The sequence below is a fragment of the Schistocerca nitens genome, chromosome 4 (genome assembly GCF_023898315.1).
Source record: "Schistocerca nitens isolate TAMUIC-IGC-003100 chromosome 4, iqSchNite1.1, whole genome shotgun sequence".
NCBI lineage: Eukaryota > Metazoa > Arthropoda > Insecta > Orthoptera > Acrididae > Schistocerca > Schistocerca nitens.
The window spans coordinates 769472237-769484737 of NC_064617.1; positions in this window are offsets into that span (position 1 = coordinate 769472237).

Here is a 12501-nt window from a genome sequence, read left to right on the forward strand (position 1 = left end):
CCCGCGTCGTCCCTCCATTAGCCCGACCTGTCGATGGAGCAGGGTGTGACGGGCGTCACCACCTCCCGTCACTCTTACCCGTGAAATTGGCACCGTCAGTTCCCTTACTCTTCGTCCACACATTCGTGCCAATGTTGGCGCCAGCATTGGCGAATAGTTATGGGACAGCGCCCACACATTGGAGCCAACATCCAGTTGAATTCTTATGGAGCCAACGTAAGTATGTCTGAAGAACAGATCCTGGCTGGTGCATTTGTGGTTTTGACCGTGAATAATTATATTTTGTCATTACGAAACAAAAAATGAAAACGTAAAAGAAGACGGTGGCCAATGGATGTAACACATACATACGAATGCTCATTTCTCAGACGATCTATTGGGTGACTTTCAGAGTAGGAAGACATCAGCTGGAAAATTGATTTTCGGATTAGTCTTCGTGTGGTTTAATACACCATTTGCTATGTATAATATACATTCAGTGCAGAAGAATTCCAAAATCAGTTGGAGATACGTGTAACCGACAAGTTTCGGAGAAGAGAGGCAAGAGAAAAGCGTTCTAGGAGAAGTTTATGTATACAGTATGTCGCATATAGTTAAATTTATGTTTGAATTAAACTGTATGGTACGTGGATCACATACGGAAACCCTGACTTACGGATCAGATACATTATGACCAAATGCACCTATCCCGTCGAATACACATCATAGTTGTTGCGTGATCGTAATACTTAAGATACTACGCAGCTTTCTCCTGAATTAGTTTATCATGTTCGCTATACAGATCCATACTTTGCAAAATTGCCACCCATGTACAAAAGATACCAAGATTGTATTTCATAGATTAATTCGATTTTTTATTTGCATACGAAAGGGCTCCTATTCTAATTTGAAGTTATAATTTAAAATTAGTAACTATAGGCTCATAGAAAATTAAAGGCCCTTCTGTTTGTAATCCGTATTTCTAATGTGGAAACATACTTCATCAGATTTAGAGAAACCAACAAAAGCAAATAGTGGAGTAATGCCTACAGCAACTTTTCCGAAACCGAATCACTTTCTTTATAATACTCATAGAAAGAAGTACTGCTTTACCTGCTCCCGCTCAACCACCTTCCTACTTGTCGCACGGTTCTACTATCTCCTTCATTTTAAACATGGACTACCGCTTCTAGCGCGCGACTTGTTTATAACTTGACGTAAATAATGGGGACTGGCTCTAAGGCAGGAATATTCACTCTGTTGCTTGTTAGAAAAAAATCTCTGTCGCCTGAGCATGCATCTTCAATTGACGCGAAACCGATCGTTACTTTTCATAAAAAGTAATTTACAGCCAGTGCGGATCATCTCATTCAAAATACGGAAATTTGCCTGCAGTTTGTCGCAATTTAAAATAACATGCTCATATAAAAAAAGACGTAATTCATCATACCTTCCACCCAGCAAGAAAAATTCCGGTCACAATAAAAACTGACGACGTTATGCTCCTGACGTTTCGGAAATGTCAAAGTATAGAGCAAGCTCTTGTCAGGAATCCCCACCGTCACAAAGTTCTCGGAATATCGTATGGCTTAAGATACATGACAAGAACTTGAATGAAGCAAGCTTTATTGCACAAGTAAACAAATGCATCAAAGTATCGAAAACAAAGCACATCTATGGTTCAAATGGCTCTGAGCACTATGGGACTCAACTGCTGAGGTCATTAGTCCCCTAGAACTTAGAACTAGTTAAACCTAATTAACCTAAGGACGTCACAAACATCCATGCCCGAGGCGGTTCCAGACTGCAGCGCCTTTAACCGCACGGCCACTTCGGCCGGCAGCACATCTATACAACATATATATTCCTAAGTATACTTACACCAATAATTTACGAGATAAGTGCGTGTATTTATACCCTGAGCAAGTACGATTCCGAAAAGAGATTCAGCAACTGCGTAACTCTTTTGTTGACATGCATCCACAGTGACATTGTGATTTTTGTGGTTACCAGTAGTAGGATTCCACAAATATAATTTTTGCTGATAAAGTTGGAAAAGCTAAACAACTTGCGTGTTACTCCACTGTTCCTGAGAAACCTGGAAGTACAAGCCACAAACAAACTTCCTCGGAACGACAACCAAAACAAGCAACGGTGGCGCCAATGTGTGGTCGACGTATCGCTGTTGGGCCCAACGCCATTTGATGTTTGTTCGAAGTACCGGCAAGCAGCGGAGCCGTTACCGTTACCATCACTGAGGCCAACTTTGGTTCGAATGCTGTTTCACCGATTCACATACTGCATTAACACTGTTGGCGCCAACCCGGATGTACTTGCCAATGAGACGCGAGATGCCTTCGAAAACCAAGTATATTGCTCAGAAAACAACATGGCCCCCACCTACGCAGAAGACGCTATAGGGGTGGGGAAACAGCAGGGTGAGGAGCTCCGTTGTGAACGGTGGCCCAGCGGTAGGAAACATACAGTTCGACTACTGAAGCCTACGCTTATTCGCATAAATACAGCTAGAGAGTCCGGAAACGATCTTGTTAACAAGTTATGCCAGTATGACCAGTAGTTCGACAAGTGTAGATGTTCGAAGGCGATAATACTCACTAGAGTACTGGAAAAGAAATGGCAACATAATAGGTAATACACCTGAGCGAAACAAGTCCAACCATGCTCTGCCACAAGGAAATATAGTATAAAAAAGGGGGGGTTAAAATTTGTGGTATAGCAAACAATGTCACATACTGAGATAATGATAATGTAGAATAAAGAGCGTGTGTCATGTGGAAACAGTGTGTCTGTCCAATGACCACTTGTTCGTCAATATTGCCTAAATATAAAGTTCTCTTCTCCTTCTTCCGTGTCTTTCATGACGTAGCTACAACTCCCCCCCCCCTCCCCCTCCTTCTGTATTCCCTTTGTTACGTGATTGTAATTTCTATCAGTTCTTGCAGCCCTCTCAAGATTTTGGTTTCCACGTTTGCCTCTTCCAACACAAAGTTAGTAGAAGTGCATATAATCACACGTGCCTGATTATGGAGAACTTCAGGCACCGACAGTGGGAAAAGGCTGTGTTGCTTGCTATGTGGTAAAGAAAGAGCAACGAAAATGGCCAAACAGCGCATGTCAGCAGGTAATAGTCAGCTGAGCCCCTTCGAAACAAGGAAATGGAGTCGACCCTAGATGAGAATGCTTTTCTGTGCATGGGCCAAGTTGTTTAACACTAGCTAGCCGCACGAGGGTTATACTGAAAATCATGATCAGTATACTGTTATAAATACACTCAAGGAAAAAAAAAGAAAAATAAAGACGCAGCACGAAAGAATTACCCGAATGTGACGGAAACTGGTAGATGTGATGTACATATACAGACAAACAAATCATTACAATTCTAGAAAAATTGAATGATTTATTCAAGAGAAAGAGCTTCACATATTCTGCAAGTCAATAACATGTTGGTCCATCTTTAGCCCCTATGCAAGCAGCTATTCGACTTGGAATTGATTGATAGACTTGTTGGATGTCCTCCTGAGGGTTATCGTGCCAAATTCGGTCCAGTACGCGCGTTCGGTTCACTTTGGCGTAGAATCTGTTTGACTGGAGTAGAACTGTCTTCAGTAATGAGTTCTGCTCCGAATTAAGCCCCCATGACCAGCGAAGACGTGTCTGGAGACGCCCGGACAGCGGTGTGACACCAACTTAACTGCCGCCGGCCATACGGCTCAGCAGCAACCCTTTGGTTGTCATCCGCGACACCCTTACAGCACAGCAATATGTCGACGATATTCTACGCCCCGTTTTGTTGCCCTTCAGAGAAAGTCATCCGGGCTTACATTTCAGCAAGATAACGCCCGTCCGCACACGGGAGAGTTTCCACTGCTTGTCTTCTAGCTTGCCATAGACAACCTTGGTTAGCAAGGTTGCCGAATTTCTCCCCAACTGAGAACGTTTGGATCATTATGGGCAGGGCTCTCCAACCAGCTCGAGATTTTGACTCTCTATCGCGACAATTGCACAGACTTTGGCACCATATCCCTCAGGAGGACATCAGGCAACTCTGTCAATCAATGCCGAGCCGAATAGCTGCTTGTATAAAGGTCATGCGTGGATCAAGCGTTGATGACTTCCTGAATATGTAAAGCTCTTTCTCTTGAATAAATCATCCAATTTTTGTATAGTTGTAATGATTTGTTTGTCCGTACTTGTACATTTACTGGTTTCCGTCGCATTTGGGTAATTCCTTCGCGATGCGTCGCTTTTTGTCTTAAAGTGTATTAATTTTTAATGTATAGGCAAACCATGTGAAAAGCCCTAATCTGCAAACTTTTCTATCACTTTACAGTATACTTCCTCTGCAGACATTTTTCTCGCCATTCTGAAAATCTGAAAATTCCTTTGCGGAAGAAATCAGTTGTGGCTGCGCCAAGACAGTGGCACAGCGTTTTCTGGATGTCCTCCATCATTTCGTAATGTTGACATCGTAGCTGTTCTTTCACACAATTAAAGAAGATGGTGGTCGCAGGGGGTGCCAAATCAGAACTGTTGGGGAACGTGGAAGACTTTCTCACCCAAATATCCTACGTTCTCGAGCAGTGCGGGGCCGCACGTTGTGTTGCTGCAGTAAGTTCTTACTTGACACGTCGTTTATCGTACAAAGCACAACGCAGCTTGAGAAGAGGGTAGATGTAGCGGACTGTGTGTTTGGTCTGTCCAAGTTCAGGCAGGAAGCAACATGCCAGAGGACGCAGTCCGTATCTTTCCCAACAGGTAGCAGAGACCCTGCTTTTTTTGATTATGGCGAATACAAATGGTGTCGTTGGACGGCATTCAGTTTTGTTACAGGCTCATGATGATAGAACCAGCTTTCTTCTCCTACCTCCTTCTCGTTATAGTTTTGAAGAATGCCTTGGGTGACGATGCTTTTTGGTTGGAATTATGTTGCCTCTTTCTTTAACTTTGTGACTTTAGTAATGTATTCCATGATGGGACAATCAGGAATACTCAAGATCTGCTACCCTCGTAGATTATTTGAAGCCAACTAAGGAAATAAACTAGGATAGTATAACGGAAAATGTACTCCTTTTTTACACAGGATGTATTTATTTCCAATTAACCTCTTTGGTTTGTATCTTATTTTTTATGATGGTTTTGCTGGTCTTTCTTGTATTCGACTGGTCGCATGCCTGTAAACCAAGCTTTTTTTCTGTGCGCTTAAATAACCGATCGTTTATCAAAGAACTATTGTATGCTTGAAATACCATTCGGGTACGGAACTGACTGCGTATTTCTTCCATATATATAAAAAGTGTGCTCACCGTATCATTTCCAATCTTTACTTATAAGTGACGGTTTTCCTTGTCCAATTTTAGCGTAAAAAACCGAACAAAGGGAACAGGACCTTCGTTTTCGGCTAATTTTATCGAATTCCCCGAGTACATTTATCGGACGAGAAAAAATGTTTATAACTGGTAGAGCGCATCAATTGTTTTGAAGCGTGAACTATTGACCTGAAATGTTTATTTCTTAAGTTGCCATGGTTCTTGTAAGTTTGAAGCGCCAGAATAGCCAGATTTGACATCAGTCGACTACTTTCTGTGAGGCATTTTGAAGAAGTGGACGAAGTCAAAACCCGTACCGACACTGGAAGATTTCGTCGTTCTAAATTATAATCTCATTCCAACAGGTAATGATCAGTGTACCGGAAACGAAAGTTGTAAGTGAGAAGTTGTAAGCGACAACCGTTCTGATATCTCTGACAGTGGAATGCATGTGAGTGAATCATGCTAACCTCAGCAGAGTGACTCAAAATCAGCAAGTGCGGCAAAACCGGCTACGACATCGAGGCGTCACTTAATTGGTACAACACTCCCTGCTACGACTCGTGTGCTGTGACAGTCGCAGTGGTTATCAGCTCGGCGCCATTCGGAATTCCGTCCACGTGCCGCGGAAGACAGTGGGAAACTAGGGCGGCTCCGGCCAGTGGCACACGTTGAGGAGTTGTGCTGCTCCCGGGAAGCGGGCAGCAGGTGGATTACTGCCGGGAGCCGTCTCTCCCCAAATCCCTCGTATTAAACGCGCCGCCAACTTAGGGGCCCATCTTCCTGCGCGGCATTCCGCCGGGGTTTCTCAACACAGGTAGCTGTTAGGATCAGTGGTCGAAATCCATTGTTGGATTGTTGCTTCCTTTAGTAAGAGTGCCGCCCCCGCCCCCCCCCCCCCCCTCTCTCTCTCTTTCAGATATATTCTGACACTGATTTTGATAATGGAAGCAAGACTTAACGAAAAATCAGGACATATCCCTAGGATTCGTTGACATAGGAAAAGGGTTTGTCAACTTCATCGCCTGTAAGACGTTCGAAATTCTCAGGAAAATGGGTCAAAGCTACAGGGAAAGACTGGTAGTATGCATTATGAGTAAGAACCAAGAATGAACGGTAAGAATGGAAGACCCAGTAACAGAGAGTTCCGATTAAAAAGGGTGTAAGACAGGGATGTAGTCTTTCTCCGCTACTATTGATGGTAAAGATAAAAGATGTAAAGGCGGAAATACAAGTTAAACACTGGATTAAAATTAAATATGGGAGAATATCAACGATGAGATTCGGTTCAAAATTGCCCTGAGCACTATGCGACTTAACTTCTGAGGTCATCAGTCGCCTAGAACTTAGAACTAATTAAACCTAACTAACCTAACGACATCACACACATCCATGCCCGAGGCAGGATTCGAACCTGCGACCGTAGCGATCGCTCGGTTCCAGACTGTAGCTCCTAGAACCGGATGGCCACATGAGATTCGGTAATGATATTGCTGTCCTCCGTGAAAGTGTAGGTGTGTTATAAGATCTGTTGAATGTCATGAACAGTCTAATGAGTAAGAATATGGTTTGAGAATAAACCGGAAAAAAGGACAAAAAATAATGCGAATACCGAGAAACTTAACATCGAAATAGGGCTCAGGACGTACGCGGAGTGAAGGTATTGTGCTACCTATGAGGCAATATGACGGGCAACGCGAGCAGGACTTAAAAATCAGACTAGCACACGCAAACAAGGCATTCCAGACCAGAAGAAGTCTTCTAGTATCTAACGTCGGCCTTAATTTAAGGAAGAAATTTGTGAGAATGGATCACAGCATTGTGTGGTAGTGACCGTGGACTATGGGGAAACCAGAAGAGAACAGAATAGAATCATTTGAGATGTGACGCTTTAGAAAGGAGCTGAAAATTAGGTGGACTGATAAGGAATGAGGGGGTTCTCCGCAGAATCGACAAGGGTAGAAACATTTGGAAAAGATAGAGAAGAAGCAGAGAGTCATATGTTAAGATGTCACGGAATAACTTCCATGTTGCTAGAGGGACTTGTACAAGGGAATAACTGTAAGGGAAGACAGAGATTAGAATACATCCATCAAATAATTGAGGACAGTGGATGTAGGTGCTACTCTCAGATGAAGATGTTAGCACTCGAGAGGAGATCGCGCCGGATCACGTGGTGAATCAAATAACTGACTCGACAGTTTTTATTTAGTCATCGTTAAATTAGTAAGTAAATATGAGATATTCAACTGTTACCGATTTGCGGAATGCGATTAACATCCATCCTCTCTTAAGAATAGGTAAAGATTTTTGTAACAGGTGTTAAACTGGTTTTCAGACGAGGGATATTTTAAAGAAAATTTTAACTAACAAAGATCAGATATGATGTATGATAATGTCTATGCGAAAAGAAAAGGCGGATGTAGAGGGCGGCGACGGTACCCTCCCCCACTGCCCCTCCACTCTTCACTCCCTCGTGCTGGTAGCTACCGTCTGGAGCCTGGACCTCCTGGTAGACGGAGCACAAAGGACGCGCCAGGGAGCGCTGTCCGGTTGGGCTCTTTACGCCGGCCCTCATTCTGAAGCCAGCGGCGCGCGCGGTCGCTTTGTCCAGTTATGGCAGCGACGGCGCTTCTGAAAATCGCAGCCTCCGGGGTGCATCCCGCTGGGGTCTTGGGGCGTCCCCAGCCACAAAGGGTGGCACAGCACCCCGCTGCAAGGGAGATCTTATCCCTCTCCGCCATCCCGTGTTACCCTTCTGGTCGCTCCGATTGCTCTCACCGTCCTGGAATTCGCTAGTTTAATGCTCTGACTCGTCACTTCAAGACGCCGTTTGCACTCCGTGATCCTTCTTCCCGTCAAAACAGTGCCTTCTCGCTAAGGAATAGGATAATGATGATTCTAGATAGAACACAGATATTTAGCATAAAAACTTATTCGTTTGTCATCTAGCGTCCTGCGAAGATTCGCCGTACAGCGCACATAGCCTGCACTGTGCACTGGAATGCATCACAAAAACATATCGCACTTAAATCCTAGATTTTGTTCCCGACACGAATGAGCGACTTCATGTTTTGCAGTTCAAATCCCTCATGCCGTGTGCATTTTGCAATCGAATCATCTGGTCCGCATGCTAGTAGGGACTGCAGTTATCATTGAAACAACCGACTTCCATGCCAGTTTAAGCTGACTGTTAAAACTGCTGAACGTAACCGGTTTCGGAAATAACCGATTTTCGGTTTTCTGTTTCTGTTATTTCCGGTAATAAAAGTGGAAATCGAATAAAGATTGAAAAATTTTGACTCTTTCGGTTTCAAGATACATGGACTCAAAATAGTAAATAAATTAGGCAAATAAAAGAAAACTGAGTCCGTCCACCGTTCGCTGCTTTTCTCGAAAAGTGATAAGTGGTTGGATAGTACCAAAAAAATCACCAATATTCTCCCACATTGATTCTTGATAAAGGGTGAAAACTGAAATTGAAGAATGCTTTCTGTGTTAAAATATCTGTTTAGAAGGGCTACAAGCAGATAAAGGCATATTATTTATACAGAGGTAGCATATCAACTACTGTCTATATTTTACTGTATACTACGAATGGTTCAAATGGCTCTGAGCACTATGGGACGTAACATCTTAGGTCATCAGTCCCCTAGAACTTAGAACTACTTAAACCTAACTAACCTAAGGACGTCACACACATCCATGCCCGAGGCAGGATTCGAACCTGCGACCGTAGCAGTCTCACGGTTCCGGACTGCAGCGCCTAGAACCGCAAGACCACCGCGGCCGGCTATACTAGGAATGAATAGTTAAGTTTTTAACTTATTACTGTTACGATAATTTCCTTCCTCTTTTCTATTCACACAAATTACAGACAAATCTTGAACCTTTTGAAGAAAATGAAGCATTGTACTTCATTGCTACGTCACTTCGTAAAAATATTTCCATATTAGGGTTGGTGCGAGTCTGCAACACAACGGATATCCGGTGACGACAGCGAAAACAGAAAAAGAGAACGGGCGGCAGGTCGGCACTATTATTAAAATAGCACTGATCGCTTTTCGTATTTTCTATAATAACGCAGTGTTGCAAACCAACGCAAATTTCATGAATAAAAATTATCCCATTAAAAAAAAAGTTTATTTAAATCGAAAAAATGTAGCTCTGCTGCTATGGTTAACTGATATTTCGTTTATTTTAATTTGGTTATTTGTAGAAATTAACACTTGCTGTAGCCGAGACCAAACAAATACGAAAAATATCGGTTATTCAGAACTAAAATACCGGTTTTAACCGATCGTTTTTCCCACCCCTCGCGTAACGCTTTTCCACGACTTTACAGCACCGAGACTCACAACAAAGTGGACTATTTAACAGTGCTTCTCTTTAGCCCACTGTTTCTGGCCAGCGATATCCTATTCTCATTCTTTCAACACCTCCATGTAATATGGCCTTCTGTCGCATTCCGACACCAATAGCCTTTACACAGAAATGTTGGAATGGTACGCAGGCTTTACAGCTCCATCTCGGTCCTTCAAATAATGCCTATTTTCAGTTTTTATTGAGTGTTCATGACAGCATTTTTCATTTGGCGTTTTTAGTAATGTCCTTTGTACTACGCAGCCTTCCAGTAACAAATACACAGCTGCTTATTTGTGCACTTACTATTCTAGTGCACCCATTTTACGGGATCCTAAGTGTTTGAAAGGGCATGACTGCTGTACTGCTGTGCCCTACAAAGTGTGGTGGATGGTACACAGCTCCGATCTTCCAGGACCCCAATTCTAAAAAATTTATCTGTATTATATGCGTCGAACAAATTCCGGAGACTGTCACATCCAACAAAATTTTGTGACTATGCGTTCGGTGAGATTTGAAGTGGAAAGATCAGATAAAACTAATCCTAAGGAAAGGTAGATCTCAGACAAAGATTAATTGGAAGAATCTACCGGAAGCCTCTTCGACCTATCAGAACCCTGTTCGCCCGTACACGTCTTCTCATACATCGTTCACGCCTGTCGTCTATGACCCCTTGAACACCACAGTCGCCTCAGCGCGGTATACTTTTACCACGGCGGCAACAAACTTAACTGTTTCCACCCTTGGCCCGAAAACCAGTGATCAAGCTCTTTTGGACGTCGGATTAATCGCCCCGTTTCCGCGTTAGAACAACGATTGCAGTGTTTTCCCTCCCTGCCACCCTGACGCAGTTTTTATACAGGGTGTAACAAAAATGTACGGCAAAATTGCACGAAAATTCCTCACACGTAGACGAAGAAGTTATGTTATATGGACATGGTCTGGAAACGCTTTGTTTCCATATTACAACTCATTTTCTCCAACTCAATAATCATGGGAAACACACAAGAACAGAACGTTAGAAGCATGGGGAACATGCACTCTTGGTTATGTCTGTTACATTGTGTACTGCCAGTATTTTGTTTTACGTGTCCCTGTTGTTTGCAGGAAACATCAACTGTTCCAGCGATCAGTACGACCGTTGCAGGCACACGGGTCGGAGTGAATCACAGACTTGTCTCGTGCATTGGCAGTGTACACAAATGCGGAGATGGCAGATGCCCATTTAAGCCTGGATTAGCTAACGGCAATGGCATTCGCCCTCCGTGTTTCTACCGGGAGAGATTTCCAGGACGAAAGTGCCCCGACAGCAAAACGTTTGAAGCCATTAATTGTCGTCTTAGGGAACACAGAATTTAAGCGTGATGCGACGAGGGAGGCCTAGAAGGGCGGTACCGCAACGGGAGGCGGCAGTTCTTCATGCATTTGACGGCGACCCAAGTGTCAGGACAAGAAATGTAGCTGCAACACTGAATGTTGTCCACGTGACTGTCTGGCGAGTGTTGCACGAGGACCAGCTGTATCCATACCAAAAAAAATGGTTCAAATGGCTCTGAGCACTATGGGACTTAACATCTGAGGTCATCAGTCCCCTAGAACTTAGAACTACTTAAACCTAACTAACCTAAGGACATCACACACATCCATGCCCGAGGCAGGATTCGAACCTGCGACCGTAGCAGCAGTCCCGCGGCTCCGGACTGAGCGCCTAGAACCGCTAGACCACCGCGGCCGGCTATCCATACCATTTACAGCGTGTGCAGGCACTATCAACAACTGATTTTCCTGCACGGGTACGCTTCTGAGATTGGTTTATTCAACGAAGTGTTAACCCTAGTTTTAGTGCAACGATGCAGGCGAGGCGTCATTTCAAGGAGATCAGATTATAAATTTTCACAGTGTGTGTGGGCAGACGTCAGTCCTCAGGCAACTGTTGAAGCAAGTGATAAACAAAGATTAGCTGTCAGTGTTTGGGCCGGCGTTGTTGGTGACTGTGTGAGACCACACTTTTTTCCACCGAGGCCCAACGGACAAAGTTATCACAATTTCGTAGAGAATGATCTACTGATCTCTTTGCGAATGTGCGTTTAGATGTGCGACAAAACTCGGTACTTCATGCACGGTGGAACACCTCCTCATTTTAGTATTAATGTCCGCCGGGCTCTACATAACAGATTCAGTGACGGATGGGTAGGTTGAGGTGGATCAGTTGCCTGGCTTCCACGCTCACCAGATCTAAACCCAGTGGACTTCCGGCGGGGGCATTTGAAATATGGAGCCACAGTACAAGACGTTCAGAGTCTCAGTGCTCGTATTATCGAAGGCTGGGAACCATAAGCAATACTCTAGGGATTCGTCAGCTTATCCGAGAGTCACTACGAGGCCGGTTGATGCATGTATCAGTGCCCACGGAGGGCATGTCGAACATTTCCTCTGATAAAGAGTTGCATGTAGAATGCTGGTGCGTTCTGTTCGTGTGTGTTTCCCACGATTAATGAGTTGGAGAAAACTGATTGTAACATGGAAACAAAGCGTTTCGAGACCATGTTCTTATAACATTATTTCTACGTCTACATGTGAGGAATGTGTGCCTTCAAATGGCTCTGAGCACTATGGGACTCAACTGCTGAGGTCATTAGTCCCCTAGAACTTAGAACTAGTTAAACCTAACTAACCTAAGGACATCACAAACATCCATGCCCGAGGCAGGATTCGAACCTGCGACCGTAGCGGTCTTGCGGTTCCAGACTGCAGCGCCTTTAACCGCACGGCCACTTCGGCCGGCCGAATGTGTGCCTTCAATTTGTGGCGTAAATTTTTGTTACAGCCTGTA